At 39.9% G+C, this 17263-nt stretch overlaps 1 pseudogene; it reads left to right on the plus strand.

Moving 5' to 3' along the window:
- The first annotated feature begins 2717 nt into the window (after window positions 1–2717).
- LOC128576718 (histone H3.3C-like) overlaps window positions 2718–17263 on the plus strand; it is a 46836-nt pseudogene continuing 32290 nt past the window's right edge.

Here is a 17263-nt window from a genome sequence, read left to right on the forward strand (position 1 = left end):
ATCACACAGCTCACAGCAACCTCTAACTCTTGGGCTTACGCGATTCTCTTGCCTCAGCCTCCCGAGCAGCTGGGACTACAGGCGCCTGCCACAACGCCCGGCTATTTTTTTGTTGCAGTTTGGCCGGGGCTGGGTTTGAACCCGCCACCCTTGGCATATGGGGCCGGCGCCCTACTCACTGAGCCACAGGAGCCGCCCTGTATACACATTTTTAAAAAGGAAAAAACAGTATTACATCTGTAATACTCAAGTCACGCTTGACTTCTGCAGTTATAACAGGTGCTCAACATGACTTGTATTCATTTTGTTATTGGTATATACTGAGTGTTAGGATTTTTTTTTTTTGAGACAGAGTCTCACTTTGTTGCCTCTGTACAGTGCTGTCGTGCCACAGCTGACAGCAACCTCAAGCTCTTAGGCTCAAGCGACTCTCTTGCCTCAGCCTCCCAAGTAGCTGGGACTACAAGTGCCTGCCACAATGCTGGCTATTTTTATTTTATTTTTCTTTTATTTATTTATTTTTTTTATTAAATCATAGCTCTGTACATCAATATGATCATGGGGCATCATACACTCGCTTCACAGACCATTTGACACATTTTCATCACAATGGTTACATAATGAGTAACATTATCTCAGTTACTGTGCCAAGACATTTACATTCTACATTTACCAAGTTTCGCAAATACCCCTGTAAGATGCACCGCAGGTATGATCCCACCGATCCCCCTCCCTCTACCCATCACCCCCCTCCCTCCCCTCCCTTTCCCACTTCCCCCTATTGTTAGGTTGTAACTGGGTTATAGCTTTCATGTGAAAGCCCAAATTAGTTTCATAGTAGGGCTGAGTACATTGGGTACTTTTTCTTCCATTCTTGAGATACTTTACTAAGAAGAAGATGTTCTAGCTCCATCCATGTAAACATGAAAGAGGTAAAGTCTCCATCTTTCTTTAAGGCTGCATAATATTCCATGGTGTACATATACCACAATTTATTAATCCATTCGTGGATCGATGGGCACTTGGGCTTTTTCCATGACTTAGCAATTATGAATTGGGCTGCAATAAACATTCTGGTACATAGAGATGAGGTCTTGCTCTGGCTCAGGCTGGGCTGGAACTCTTGAGCTCAAGCAATCCACCCGCTCAGCCTCCCAGAGTGCTAGGATTACAGTCGTGAGCTGCTGCACCCAGCCCGAGTATTACACTTTTAATACAGGTTCTCCTTTCTTAATAAAATGACTATACTTTTTTTGGCACCCTCTGTGTGTATGTATATATATACATATATATATATCCCAATTATGACAACCAAAAATATCTCCAGACATTGCCAAGTATCCCCAAACCACAAAACATTTTACCCCTCAATTTCTAGGATGGCTCAAATGATAAATGTGATTTTTAAAATTTTAGCTTTATTTTTACTGCAATTGCTGTTATGGTTGGGTCTGAATTATTTTGCTAATGCTCTAAGTCTACCTTTGGACCTGATTAATAAAGAGAGTCTCTAGTTAGTGGGAGAGATGCAAACAAAAAGGTATATGTATATACCTTCTAAAAGTTTAATAAAATAAAAAATAATTTTAAATTTATTTATTTTTAATTTTTATATTTTTGCAGTTTTTGGCCGGGGCTGGGTTTGAACCTGCCACCTCCAGCATGGGGGGCCGGCGCCCTACTCCTTTGAGCTACAGGCGCTGCCTAGAAGGTATATTTTTAAAAATATTTTTTATTTTTAAAATAAAATTGACCTGATAAACGGTCAATATGCATACCCAAATTTTCTAGGTTTATTCAACAATTGAGAACCTTTGTTCATTTCAATAATTTTTCTTGGTCTTCATTCAATATTTTCCTTTTTAAATTTTTATTTCAGAATATTACAGTATAAATAGAAAAATGTTGTAAGGGCCAAGTCTAGGGATGTTGTGACATTAAGAAAATATTTTTCTTAAAATATTTAAAAGAGTAGGGCACCAGCCATGGGTGGAGGTGGTGGGTTCAAACCCAGCCCCGGCCAGGAAAAAAAAAAAAAATCCAAATTATTTACAAAATATTCTCCATGGGTTGCCACCTCTGTAAAATTTTGTAATGACTATTTCGTAAATAAAGGTACCTTTAGCTACAATTTCCCATTTTATCCATGTGTGGAGACTTTGGGGCTAACTTTTGGGACACCCTGTACAGACTCATAATATCAAACTGCGTATTCAACACACTCATACGAATGGAAAAACGTAACTATAGTCAAGAAAGTAGAAGGGAAGAGGAGAGAGAGGGCAGTGGAGGGGGGATATGGGAGGAGGGAGGGTATTTGGGGGGGACCTCACCTAACATGCATGATGCAATGGTACTGCAATGGTACATTTCAAAACTATTAAGAAATGCATATAATTGTGATGGATGTGTTACTTAGTTCAATGTAAACATTGCACATTGTATTTTGAAGCAGTACCCTGAACCCCATAAATGCATCAGTGTACAAAGTTATGATTTAATAAAAAATAATTAATTAAAAAACAAACTGCCTATTCAAAATTTCCACCTGGCTGTGGAATATAAATTTTAAATTTAACAAGTCAAACCAAATTCCTGATGGCCTACCCGAATTTGCTCCTTTGGCAGTGTGTCATCAGTGGGGGTTCAATCAGAGAATCAGAATCACTGTGATTTGTACTAATGTATTTATTTACAGGGTTTGGACCCAACAAATCATGAGAGAAGGTAGGGAAGTAAATGTGTAGAAGGGGACAATCGGAGGATCAGAAAAAAGTCATTAATTAGGGACCACAAAGAGAAGTTGGTGAAGAAGTCCGTGGAGGGCCTGTGCTTTGGGAATGAGCCTGATACTACCAGAGGTCAGCGAGCAGCCAGGAGGAAAAGCTGAGCGTGGCACAAGAGAGAGCAAGGACCATCTGCAATACACAAGGACTAACTGGAACCAGTGAGGACAAACCTGTGTCTGGCTCTCATTACCTCTAACATTGATGATGCAGGTGACCTGCAGAAGGAACTGGGTCGCTTTGCAATGGAGCTGCACAGGCAGCTGGCCCAGGGCTCAGAGAAGTGGAAGGAGGAGATGCAGTGGGAGCTGGGGGAGCTGTGGGCCCAGCTATCGCCTACCCTCCAGTTCCCAATCAGGTGAAGCAGTGGATCAGTGACAGTGCGTGTGAGCTGCAGTGGTGCCTGGCATGTAACACTGACCTTCAGAGTGTAACGGCTGCTGCTTCAATCCTGCCTTCCAGATCTTATAAGAATTTCTCTATTGGCCAGCACTACCCCAGAACCATGCCTTAGTCATGATGTTGCAAGTCTGTTGTTCAGATGACAGGTCCAGAGGGAAGAGAAGTCTAGGAAACATAACCCCAGCTTAGGTAAATTGACACAGTGCAACACCACCTGAGCAGTCTTCCCCATCTCTGGAACTGACAACTACATTTTTGTAGTTGCTCAAGCCAAAGTCCTTGGAATCATCCTCAACTCTTCTCTTTCTCTCTTCCTCTCTATATCCAATAATAAATATTTGTTTAATGAAATCTAAAAGAAAAACATTAAGGCTCGGTGCCCGTAGCACAGTGGTTATGGTGCCAGCCACATACACCCAGGCTGGCAGGTTTGAACCCAGTCCAGGCCAGCTAAAACAATAATGACAATGGCAACATAAAATATCTGGGTGTTGTGGCGGGTGCCTGTAGTTCCAGCTACACGGGAGGCTGAGGCAAGAGAATCGCTTAGGCCCAAGAGTTTGAGGTCGCTGTGAGTTTGGACACCACAGCACTCTACCGAGGGTGACATAGTGAGACTCCGTCTCAAAAAAAAGAAAAAAATATATATGTATTTACAGCACTCTACCGAGGGCGATAAAGTGAGACTCTGTCTCAAAAAACAAAAACAAAAAAGAACAAAAAAAGCCAGCATTTATGGCTTGGCACCTGTACCTCAAGCGGCTAAGGTGCCTGCCACATACACCAGAGCTGGCAGGTTCGAACCCAGCCTGGGCCTGCCAAACAACCATGACAATTAAAACCAAAAAATAGCTGGGCATTGTGGCGGGTGCCTGTAGCCCCAGCTACTTGGGAGGCTGAGGCAAGAGAATCACTTAAGCCCAGGAGTTGGAGGTTGCTGTGAGCTGAGACACCACGGCACACTACCCAGGGTGAACATCGTGAGACTCTGTCTCAAAAAAAAAAAAAAATCCTCCCTGCTCTGCCTATTTATCTTTTCTTCCTTCTAACCCATGACAAACACTGATTTTTTTTTTTTTGAGACAGAGTTTCACTCTGTTGCCTGGGCTAGAGTGTCATGGCTTCAGACTAGCTTATAGAAACCCCAACTCTTGGGCTCAAGTGATCCCCTTGCCTCAGCCTCCCAAGTAGGTGAGACTACAGGTGCCTGCCACAATGCCCAGCTATTTTTAGACATGGGGGTCTTGCTCTTGCTCAAGCTGGTCTCGAACTCTGAGCTCAAGCACTGCCTTGGCCTCCCAGAATGCTAGGATACAGCACGATCCTCCCACCTGGTCTAACACTGATTTTTTTTCCTGTCTCCAGAATATCATATAGTTGGAATTATACAGTATGTAGTCTTCTTAGACAGGCTTCTTTCACTTAGTAATCCTTATGCATTTGAGATCTCGCCATACCTTCTCATGGCTTGATAGCTCATTTCTTTTTAGCACTGAATAATGTACCATTGTATGGATATGCCACAGTTCATCCACTCACCTACTGAAGAACATCTTGGTTGCTCCCAAGTTTTGGCAATTATGAATAAAGCTATTAGAAACATTCATGTTCAGGTTTCGGTGGGGATGTGTTTTAAATTCACTTGGCTAAGTACCAAGGAGCATGCTTGCTGGATTGTATAGGGAGAGTATATGTTGTAAGAACTTCCAAACTGTCTTCCAAAGTGGTTGCACACCCACAGTGAATGAGAGTTCCTGTTGCTCCCCATACTTGCCTGCCTTTGGTGGTGTCAGTGTTTTAGATTGTGGCCATTCTGAAAGGCGTGTAGTGATGTCTGTGTGTTCTTTTAATTTACAGTTCTCTGATGACATAGGAGGTTGAGCATCTTTTCATATGCTTTTTTGCCATCTTCTTGTATCTTATATCTTCTTATATCTTCTTTGGGTAAGTGTCCATTCAGGCCTTTTGCTCATTTTTTATCAGGTTGTTCATTTTCTTATCGTTGAGTTTTAAGGGTTCTTTGTATATTTTGGATGACACTCCTTTGTCTGTGAAAGTTCATTATTCACTCAATGTTTTGAAGCCTTTGGATGGTATATTGTATGCATTTGTTACATATTCTAAACATTATTTAATTAAAAAGAAAGTATCTTATTTAGATAGTTCCGCTCCAACTATGAAGATAACCAAGTGGGCTAAACATGATTTTTAATTCTGGCAGGTGACTTACTGATGCTTAGATCGGGTAATATTAAAGTCACTTATTTGGTGTAACTTCAAAGAAAAAGAACATCCTACCAAAATTAACTTAACACATTCATCTTGTTTACAGATTGCTATAAAGGCTGAGGAAAGCTGATTTGGCACAAGGTTATGTCATTAAGGCAATGTAGTTCCCATTTATTGCTAATACTGTTATTGGGTTTTGGGTCTCCTGGTGTCCTTCTGAGGTCCTTTTGTTTTATGAGATATTGGAAATGTTTAGGTCATAAAAAACAGAACATAAGAACTATGTACAAGAAAGTGAGTTTTCTTGTCTTGAGGGAAAAATAAATTCATCTAGTAACTCTAAGGCGAGAGAAAACATTTGACTCCATAAATCTTTCAGTCTTGCTCTGTCCCAGAAGGAGGAGATGGACTCAAAGGAAATCAGTTCCATTATATGTGTTCATTCTTATCTTGAACTGAGGCACAAATATTGTTGTGGGAATTTCCACTGAGGATTCAAGGGAGAGCTCATGGCCCGAGTTGATTTTTCCCGTATAAAGAAGAAAAGAATCTTTAAAGTTAAAGGTACAATTTTGGAATTTTATCTGTGAAGCAAAAAAAAAAAAAAAAAAAAAGAAGAAGAAGAAGAAGAAGAAGAAGAAATACCCTTGAATTTGTGAGGACTTGAATGTTCAGTACTAGCTAATACCAAAGCCTCTAGAACCCACATCTACATGGATGGGGGTGAAGGGAGAGGTATGGCTCACTCCATGAGGGAAGGGGCCAAATGAAGTTGTGAAGCTAGGCTTTGGTGGGGAAGGATTTACTCGTAAGACAGGACACTCCCATTTCAGTGAAAATCAGACACAACCATAGTTGATTTTTTTCTGTTAAGATTCCTTGAATAACTTGAAACTCTGTGTTTCCTAGTGGTTACTAATGGCAAATATTCTTAATTGTCTTGTAAGTGGTTTTTGCTTGAATGAAAAACAACAGGGAAAGGAGAATGACTGGGAAAGTGTTGTGGGGGGGTCTAGATGAGAAAAAAATGCGGATGGCCAAGTGGCCCAAAGATCTGGGACTTGTGGTTAAGTGAGAAGCCAATCTGGAACCAAGGACTGACTCTGGGGGAGCTCTAGGGGACCATAGAGGGAGGTTAACACGGGAGAAATTGAACTGCCCTAGAGTTACCCATGCGTATGCACATATAAGCTTCACAAGATTTTTCAAACTTGCAGCAATCAACTTAATGAAGGTTTTAAGGAATATCCCTGTGCCTGACTTTGTCCTCTAGGTATGTAAACATTGCAATTTACCAGCTTGGTTTGTTCTTTGCAGTCTCTCTTCGCCCTGCCTTAGAACCATCCAGCATGACCAGGAAGAGTGTCATTGTTGTTGTGGTGCCAGGGTGAAAGATCGGCTGCAGGAGAGCTACCTCAGACTCAGCAGCTCAGTTCATGCAATTTTATTGGCTCAATAATTGGTGCCATTTGCCACATTGACAAAATATTCAACTTTGCAGAGAGAGCCCAAGGACACGCTTGGGATCTCATCTCACTGGGACCCTTGATGCTCTCTCAGGTCTAAGGACCATCTGAACACCCCAGGGTCAGGACTGGAATCCCCGAAACATGAGATGCAGGCAAGCCAGTCAGCAGGTGAATTGTGCAGCTGCTCATATGATTTCAGGGGCCCTGATCCCAAAACACGTCTGCCCTGACTTGATTTTCGAAATTTTCAGAGTAGAAGTTTTTTTTTTTTTTTAGACATGAGTCTCAAGCTGTTGCCCTGGGCAGAGTGCTGTGCTGTCACAGCTCACAGCAACCTCAAACTCTTGGGCTTAAGTGATTCTCTTGCCTCAACCTCCCAAGTAGCTGGGACTACAGGCACCTGCCACAACGTCTGGCTATTTTTTGGTTGTAGTTGTCATTGTTGTTTGGTGGGCCCGGGCTGGATTCGAACCCGCCAGCTCAGGTGTATGTGGCTGGTGCCCTCGCTGATTGAGCTACGGGAGCTGAGCCCAGAGTAGAAGTTTTAAACCAGGCTATTCATGGACAAATTTCAGATCTTTGGACCTCCTAAAATACTAGATAAACTTCAAATTGTTCCTGAGAACCTGCTTTGTTTGTGTTTGTTTATGAGGGGTGGTGTGGGAGAAAAAAAAGCAAAGGGTATCTGAGGAAGGTGAGAAAGATGGCGCTGAGGGTATAAAAGGATCTTGTAGGGCCAGGAAGACATATTTTATCTACCTTACATCTTTCTTACGGAGTGGAAGAAAAACCGCCACCCAAAGGCTGTGCGTGGTGGCTCACACCTGTAATCCCAGTGCTCTGGGAAGGCTCAGGAGTTTGAGACCAGCCGGAGCTAGAGTGAGACCCTGTCTCTAAAAATAGCTGGGCATTGTGACAGGAGCCTGTAGTCCCGCCTACTTGGGAGGCAAGAGAATCACTTGAGCCCAAGAGTTTCAGGTTGCTGTGAGCTGTGACGCTACGGCACTCTACCTAGGGAGATAGAATGAGACTGTCTCAGAAGAAAAAAAACAAAACAAAACTGCCACCCAGGAAGAGATCTCTGGGCATGTGCCATGTGGGCTGGCAGGACAAGCTGAACCAGCCAGCAAGACTTACAGTCTGTGGCAAAAATGTTAGCCCTGGGAAACTGTGTGCAATAAAACCACCAAGTGAACAGGAAATTAAAACATTAAATCCAACTGTTCAAGAATAGCCTTTTCCTTTGTAAGCCCTGAAGGCCAGATGCCATTTCCCAGCTGTTTCCTTTCATAGTTTCTCTGCTGTTGTGATTCCCCCAAGGAGCTGTTGATGATTAAAGAATGTGGAGGCCAAAATGATAGGCCAGCCCATTCAAAAAGGGTAATTCAAGATCAGCACAGGTCCCCAGGGCTACTGGCTTCAGTCAGCCCAAGGACCCAAGGTACCAATCACCAGTTGAGTTTTCTTTGGAAATCCACAGACATAACATTAGGGCTGATGAAAACTATCCTGCAATTCATTTTAGAAAGAACTACTTTCTCCAAGTGAGCTCTTCAATGAACTGCCCCGATCCCTGCACACGTGTCTTCCCATCTCACACATGTGCACTGGCCCTTGTTATTCTGGATAGTGATGTCAGTGCTGGCAGTGTGGGATGTTTGGAATTTCTTTCTTTAATCTGAGAATTTTTCTCCTGAGTCATAGCAGATGGTTTACTCTGGAGAAAGACCTTAGAATCATAATAGCAGGCCCTCCATAAGTAGGAGCAATGTGTCACATAAGATAGGTAATATGCCTCCCAGGTTATAGACAAGGAAACAGGCACAGAGACTGATCAATCTCAATCATCCTGGCTGAATGTGATAGGAGTCACCCAAGGTTATTCATTAAAGTTACCTGGGGAGATTTTTATTTTATTTTATTTTTTAAAAGTTGTTACTTATTTATTTATTTATTTATTTGTTTTTTTGCAGTTTTTGGCCGGGGCTGGGTTTGAACCCTCCACCTCTGGCATATGGGGCCGGCACCCTACTCCTTTGAGCCACAGGCGCCACCCTGGGGAGATTTTTAAACTAGCAACACACAGAACTGCCCTTGGAGGTTTCTGGGTGGTGGTCTGGGTGGTGCCTGGGCATCAATCACTTTCAAAAGCTTCCTAGGGGAGTCTAATGTTGGGATTGAGAGCCAATATTTAAAGCCTCAGTGCCTTTGGCTAGCTCGATTTGCTTCTTCTGGACAGAGCTCGTCCAACATTCCCATCTTACAGATAAGAACACTGAAGTTAGATGAGTTTTCTAAAGCACAGAACTAGAACTAAATTTAAAGTCATAACTTCTAACCCTTTTTTGCCTCTCTATCAGCTAAATGCAAACTTGGCTGAGCATAAGAACCACCCATCGCTTGTTAAAACTAAAAATTCCCAGGTTTTTACTTGGGACGTTATTATTGAATAGGTCTGTGATGGGGAGCAGGAATCTATAATTTATTAAGTATCCCAGTGGTTAATATGAGCTAGCCAATTTATCAGTTCTGAACTAATATGATTATTGCTTCTTCCTAAGGTAAAGGAAATATGAGTTCTTTCTCATATAAAAAATTATTTCTTTTTAATAATTTTTCTCTGAAGGAGAACATTAAGAAATACGGTTATTCGTGGCTTAATGGTGGAGACACGCTCTGAACTATGCATCCTTAGGTGATTTTTGTCATTGTTTGAACATCCTACAGTGAACTTTCACAGACCTAGATGGTATGGCCTATTATGCACTTAGTTGTATGGTACAGTCTATTGCTCCTAAGTTACAAACCCATATAGCACGTGACTGTACTAATATTATAGGCAATTGTAACACAATGGTATTTGTACATATAAACATGGAAAAGGTACAGTAAAAATATATATAATTTTCTTTTTTTCCTTCATTTTATTTTATTTTATTTTTATTCAATCATAGCTGTGTACATTAATGCAATCGTGGGGTACAATGTGCTGGTTTTATATACAATTTGAAGTATTTTCATCTAACTAGTTAACATAGCCTTCCCGGTATTTTCTTAGTTATTGTGTTTATATTCTACATTTAGTAAATTTCACATGTACTCTTGTAAGATGCACCATAGGTGTTATTTTATTATTTAAAAAAAATTTTTTTTTACATATACCTGTTTATTATCATTTTTTGCCGTCACAAAATTAAAAAGGCTTAAAATTTCATAACAATAACAATGTTTAAGCTAAGGACTAGAAACAAAAACCTCGTAAAGAAAGAAAGAAGATAAATACATTCGGAAAAGAAATCAGATGATTGCTGCATCTAAATATTAAGCACTAATAATAATGATAATGCAAAGAAAGTAACATTCACAATGTCAAATAAGAGTATGTCTATTATAGAATGCTTTGACTCTGAGGTTCAGTATGGAGTCATCAGTTAACTTCTTCTTACTCTTTTTTCCAAAGACTCAAAAAATAGACGACTAATATTTATAAATAAAAGTAAAAGATAATTTCAAAAAACAGATCATGCCAAATCTTATAGACAATAGAAAAAGAAGAAATACTTCAAAATCATTCTACTTCATCTGGATACACCTGATATTAAAATTGGAGAAAATATATTATTATAAAGGGGAAATTACAAACCTATTTCACTTATAAATGAGGATGCAATATCCTAAACAACATATTAACAAGTTGAATTAAAAAGTAATGTTTAAGTAATGTACTTTGATCAAAATTAAATCCAATTTATGTGAGAATTAGTCACTATTTTCTTTTCTTTTTTTCCCTTCTTTTCCTTTCCCTCACCCCCTCCCTCCTTCTCTTTCTGATTTTCCCTTCCCCCATGCCCACCATGTCATTAATTGTCCTCATACCAAAGTTGAATACATGGGATTCATACTTCTTCATTCCTGTGATGTTTCACTAAGAATAGGGTTTCCACCTCCAGCCAGGTTGATACAGATGCTGCAAAAATCTCCATTTTTTAATGGCTGAATAATATTCCATGACATACATATACCACAGCTTGTTAATCCATTCCTGGGTTGAAGGACATTTAGGCTGTTTCCACATTTTAGCAATTGTAAATTGGGCTGCAATAAACAGCCTAGTACAAGTGTCTTTATAATAAAAGGTTTTTTTTCCTTCTGGGTAGATGCCCAGTAATGGGATTGTAGGATCAAATGGAAAGTATAGGTTGAGTTCTTTGAGGTTTCTCCATACTTCCTTCCAAAAAGGTTGTATTAGTTTGTAGTCCCACAAACTAGCAACACAGTTGTGAGTTGTAGAGAGAAAGTGTTCCTTTCTCTCTACATCCACGCCAGCATCTACAGTTTTGAGATTTTGTGATATAGGCTATTCTCGCTGGGGTCAGATGATATCTCAGGGTGGTTTTCATTTGCATTTCTCTAATAGTTAGGGATGATGAGCATTTTTTCATATGTTTGCTGGCCATTTGTCTGTTGTCTTTAGAGAAGATTCTATTTATCTCTCTTCCCCATTGAAATATGGGATTGTTGGTTTTTTTTTCTTGTGAATTAATTGAAGTTCTGTATAGATCCTGGTTATTAAGCTTTTGTCTGATTCAAAATATGCAAATACCCTTTCCCATTGGGTAGGTTGTCTATTTGCTTTAGTTGTTGTCTCCTTGGCTGTACAGAAGCTTTTCAGTTTAATTAAATCCCATTTGTTTATTATTGCTGTTGTTGCTATTGCCATGGCAGTCTTCCTCATAAAGTCTTTCTCCAGGCCGATATCTTTTAGTGTTTTTTCTATTCTTTCTTTGAGAATTTTTATCATTTCATGCCTTAAATTTAAGTCCTTTATCCATCTTGAATCAATTTTTGTGAGTAAAGAAAGGTGCGGGTCCAGTTTCAGTCTTTTACATATGGATATCCAATTCTCTCAGCACCATTTATTGAATAGGGAATCTTTCCCCCAGTGGACGCTCTTGTTTGATTTATCGAAGATTAGGTGGCTGTAAGTTGTTGGTTTCATTTCTGGTTTTCTATTCGATTCCAAATGTCTATGTGTCTATTTTTTGTGCCAGTACCATGCTGTCTTGACCACTATGGCCTTGTAATACAGCCTAAAATCTGGTTTGGTGATACCCCAGGCTTTGTTTTTATTACTAAGAACTGCCTTAGCTATATGGGTTTTTTTCTGGTTCCATACAAAATGCAGAATCATTTTTTCCAAGTCTTGAAAGTAGGATGTTGGTATTTTTTTTTTTTTTGTGGTTTTTGGCCGGGGCTGGGTTTGAACCCGCCACCTCCAGCATATGGGACCGGCACCCTACTCCTTGAGCCACAGGCGCCGCCCGGATGTTGGTATTTTAATAGGGATGGTGTTGAATTGGTAAATTGCTCTGGGAAGTATAGACATTTTAACAATGCTGATTCTTTCCAGCCATGAGCATGGTATGTTCTTCCATTTGTTAATGTCCTCTGCTATTTCCTTTCTTAGGGTTTCATAATTTTCTTTATAGAGGTCCTTTACCTCTTTTGTTAGGTATATTCCTAAGTATTTCATTTTCTTTGGGGTTATGGCGAAGGGAGTTGTGTCCTTAATTAACCTCTCATCTTGGCTATTGTTGGCATATACAAAAGCATCTGACTTGTGGACATTGATTTTATATCCTGAGACATTACTGTATTTTTTGATGACTTCCAAGAGTCTTTAGGGCTCTCTAAGTATAAGATCATATCATTAGCAAAGAGGGAGAGTTTGACCTCCTCTGCTCCCATTTGGATTCCCTTTATTTCCTTGTCTTGCCTAATTGTATTGGCTAGAACTTCCAGCACTATGTAATAGTAGTGGTGAATAGTAACGGTGACAGAGGACAACCTTGTCTGGTTCCAGTTCTAAGAGGAAAGCTTTCAGTTTTACTCTATTCAGTAAAATATTAGCTGTGGGTTTGTCATAGATAGCTTCAATCAGTTTTAGAAATGTGCCACCTATGCCTATACTCCTCAGTGTTCTAATTAGAAAAGGATGCTGGATTTTATTGAATGCTTTTTCTGCATCTATTGAGAGGACCATATAGTCTTTGGTTTTGCTTCTGTTGATACGGTGAATAATGTTTATGGACTTGCGTCTATTAAACCAGCCTCACATCCCTGGGACAAAACCTACTTGATCATGATGTATGACTTTTTTGATGATAAGCTGTAATCTATTGGCTAAGATTTTGTTGAGAATTTTTGCATCTATATTCATTAGTGAAATTGGTCTGAAATTCTCCTTTTTAGGTGGGTCTTTTCCTGGTTTTGGTATCAGGGTGATGTTTGCTTTGTAGAACGTGTTGGGGAATATTCCTTCCTCCTCCATTTTTTGGAATAATTTCTGCAGTATAGGAATAAGCTCTTCTTTGAAGGTTTGATAGAATTCTGGTGTGAAGCCATCAGGACCAGGGCATTTTATGTTGGGAGATTTTTTTATTGTTTCTTTGATCTCAGTGCTTGAAATTGGTCTGTTCAGGAGATCTATTTCATCTGGGCTGTGATTCCAAATATTGATCCATTTTCTTCACATTGTCAAATTTCTGGGTCTAAATTTTCTGGTAGTATTCTGAGATAATCTCTCGTATCTCTGTGGCATCAGTTGTTATTTCCCCTTTATCATTTCCGATTGAGGTTACTAGAGATTTTACTTTTTTATTTCTAGTTAGTCTGGCTAAAGATTTATCTATGTTATTTATTTTTTCTTTTCTTTTTTTTTTGAGACAGAGCCTCAAGCTGTCCCCCTGGGTAGAGTGCTGTGGCATCACAACTCACAGCAACCTCCAGCTCCTGGGCTCAAGTGATTCTCCTGCCTCCACCTTCCAAGTAGCTGGGACTACAGGTGCCTGCCACAATGCCTGGCTATTTTTTGTTGCAGCCGTCATTGTTGTTTGGCGGGCCGGGCTGTATTTGAACCAGCCAACTTGGGTGTACGTGGCTGGTGCCTTAGCTGCTTGAGCCACAAGCGCTGAGCCTATTTTTTCAAGAAACCAACTCCTTGTTTCATTAATTTTCTGAATGATTCTTTTGTTTTCAATTTCATTAATCTCTGATTTAATTTTGGATATTTCTTTTCTTCTGCCAGGTTTAGACTTAGATTGTTCTTCTTTTTCCAATTCCGTCAGATGGCTTGTGAGTTTGTTGATGTGCTCTCTTTCTGTTTTTTGAATGAAGGCTTCTAAAGGGATAAATTTTCCTCTCAGGACTGCTTTTGCTGTATCCCATAGGTTTTGGTAGCTTGTGTCGTCATTGTTGTTATACTCAAGGAAGTTAATGATTTCATTTTTTATTTCTTCCTGCACCCAACTGTCATTCAGCATAAGGTTGTTTAACTTCCATGCCTTTGTGTAAGGTTGAGCGTTTTTGTTGGAGTTAAGTTCCACTCTTAGTGCCTTGTGGTCTGAGAAGATGCAAGGTAGAATTTCAATTCTTTTGATTCTGTTGAGGTTTGTTTTGTGTCCTAGAACATGATCAATTTTGGAGAATGTTCCATGGGATGATGAGAAGAATGTACATTCTTTATCTTTGGGATGGAGTGTTCTATATACATCTATCAAGCACAGTTGTTCTAGGGGCTCATTTAAATCTCTAATATCTTTGTTTAATTTCTGTTTAGAGGATCTATCCAGTTCTGAGAGAGGGATATTGAAGTCCCCTGTTATTATGGTGTTATAGGATATCATATTGCTCAGACTAAGCAAGGTCTGTTTCAAGAATCTGGAAGCATTTAAATTGGGTGCATAAATATTTAGAATCGAAACGTCTTCTTGTTGTATTTTTCCCTTGACCAATATGAAGTGACCATCATTGTCTTTTTTGACTTTAGTTGCTTTAAATCCACATGTATCTGAAAATAAGATTGCAACCCCTCTTTTCCTCTGAATTCCGTTTGCCTGAAAAATTGACTTCCAACCCTTAACTCTGAGTTTTAATTTGTCTTTTGATGTGAGGTGTGTTTCCTGCAGGCAGCAAATAGATGGCTTCTGTTTTTTAATCCAAACAGCCAATCTATGCCTCTTCAGTGGGGAATTCAAGCCATTGACATTTATTGAGATAATTGATAAGTGTGGTAGTGCTCTATTCATCTTATTTTGTGAAAGTCCGTTGCTTAGTTTTGTCTTTTGCACCATTGTGGAAACTAGGTTCTATCCTTTAATTTCTGGGTGTTTACTTTGCTGAAGGTCCGTTGTGATGATCAGCGTGTAGAACAGGTTGAAACATTTCCTGTAAAGCTGGTCTTGTTGTGGCAAATTTCCTCAATGTTTGCATATTAGTAAAATATTTGATTTCTCCATCAATTTTAAGCTTAGCTTAGCAGGATATAAAATTCTGGGCTGGAAATCGTTTTGTTTAAGTAGATTAAAGGTAGCTGACCATTGTCTTCTGGCTTTAAAAGTTTCATTGGAGAAGTCCACGGTCATCCTGATAGATTTGCCCCTCTAGCTCAGTTGGCGCTTATTCCTGGCGGCTTGCAAAATCTTTTCTTTTGTCTTGACTTTAAATAGATTCATCACAATGTGCCTTGGAGAAGCTCTATTTGAATTGAGGTGACCAGGGGACCTATATCCCTCTGAAAGGAGTATGTCAGAATCTTTGGTGATATTTGGGAAATTTTCATTTATAGTATTCTCTAGAATGGCTTCCATTCCTCTGGGGCATTCTTTTTCTCCTTCTGGGATACCTACAACTCTTATGTTTGAATGGTTCATAGAGTCCCATAATTCTGTCAGTGAATGTTCTGCTTTCTCTCTCTTCTTTTCTGCCTCTTTAACTATCTGAGTTATCTCAAGAACTTTATCCTCTACCTCTGAGATTCTTTCTTCTTCATGATCTAATCTGTTGTTGATACTTTCTATTGCACCCTTAAGTTCCCTAATTGACTGCTTCAGTTCCTTCAGCTCTGCTATATCCTTTCTATATTCTTCGTATTGTTCACCTCTTATTTGAGTCTGTTTTTGGATTTCCTTTTGGTTATTTTCCACTTTCTCAGCAATTTCCTTCATTGTTTTCATCATCTGTATTTTAAATTCTCCTCTGTCATTTCTAAAATTTCTTTATAGGAGGAATCCTCTGCTGGAGCTACCTCATGATCCCTAGAAAGGGTTACTTTGGACTGGTACTTCATGTTGCCAGGATTTTTCTGCTGATTCTTCTTCATGAGTGCTTTCTTGTATCTGTTTCCTTACACTAATTTTCCTTTCACTTCTTCTTGCTCTTTAAGTTACTGTACCACTGGCATAAAGTTTTTTTCTTTTTACTTTTTCTTTTTTTTGCAGTTTTTGACTGGGGCCGGGTTTGAACCCACCACCTCTGGTATATGGGGCTGGTGCTCTACTCCTTTGAGCCACAGGTGCCACCTGGCCTAAAGTTTTAATGAGTCCTTTTGGTATAGGACCAGAAGGATGAGAAGATTGAAGAGCAAGAAAGGAAAAAAGATTCTAGAAAGAAAGAAAAAAGAGAAAGAAGAGGGGGTGAGTAAAAGGAAATATTGACAAAAAGAAGAAAGGCACTGAAAGAAAGAAATAGGAGTAATATAAGTGTATAGTAGGGTACTATGACCCAACCTTAAAGACCCCCCAACCTCTGGGGGTGCTGGATTAGGTGATTCCCTTGGGGTCAACAGCTCTTCGCCAGCCGGATCAGAAACAGTACCCCACATCCACCAGTTAGAGAGGAAAGACAAAAATATTATAAATCAAACTGAAACAAACAAGCAAAAACCCTTATAGGATAAAATTGGGGGCAACCCCCCCCAAATAATAGGGGCAGAAACACTGGCAAAAATGAAATTCTAATTGTTAAAGAAAAAAAAAATTGTTAAAGAAGGCAAAAATAGAAGATTGTATTTAAACTAGAATAGTGAAAAAACAGAGGAAAATAAAGAAAAATGTCAAGGAAAAATGTTGAAATTAAGAAAAACAACAACAACAACAACAAAAACACATAACCCAAAACAGGTGATCTTCTGAGGTATGAGATGTTAATCACAATGTTGATATAGCTGTACAAGATGAAGACTGGAGGCCTCAGCTGATCTCTCAGACCCCGCAGGCTTGGGAGCCCAAATGTCTCCTCAGTCCACTTAAAAGACACTCCAAACTATGAACTTTGGCCTAGCAGAAGCTTTCCAAGGAAAGCACTTATCCCTGGGATCTCTCCTGGTGTGGCTGCCTGCTTATCCAGTGTGCCAAATCCAGTCTCCTTCTATACCCCTGAGGGCCAAGGCTGTTAATCAGCCAAACACTTGGATCTCTGCATTACCCCAGCATCTCAGTCCCCGCCTTTGGGCAGCTCAGTCACTAGATTACTCATCCAAGTGTCTCCTGGCTGATCCCCATGCTGCAACATGTAGGGGCAGCTCCCCAACAGTAGCTG

This window comes from Nycticebus coucang, chromosome X, assembly GCF_027406575.1.
Source record: "Nycticebus coucang isolate mNycCou1 chromosome X, mNycCou1.pri, whole genome shotgun sequence".
Classification (NCBI taxonomy): Eukaryota; Metazoa; Chordata; class Mammalia; order Primates; family Lorisidae; genus Nycticebus; species Nycticebus coucang.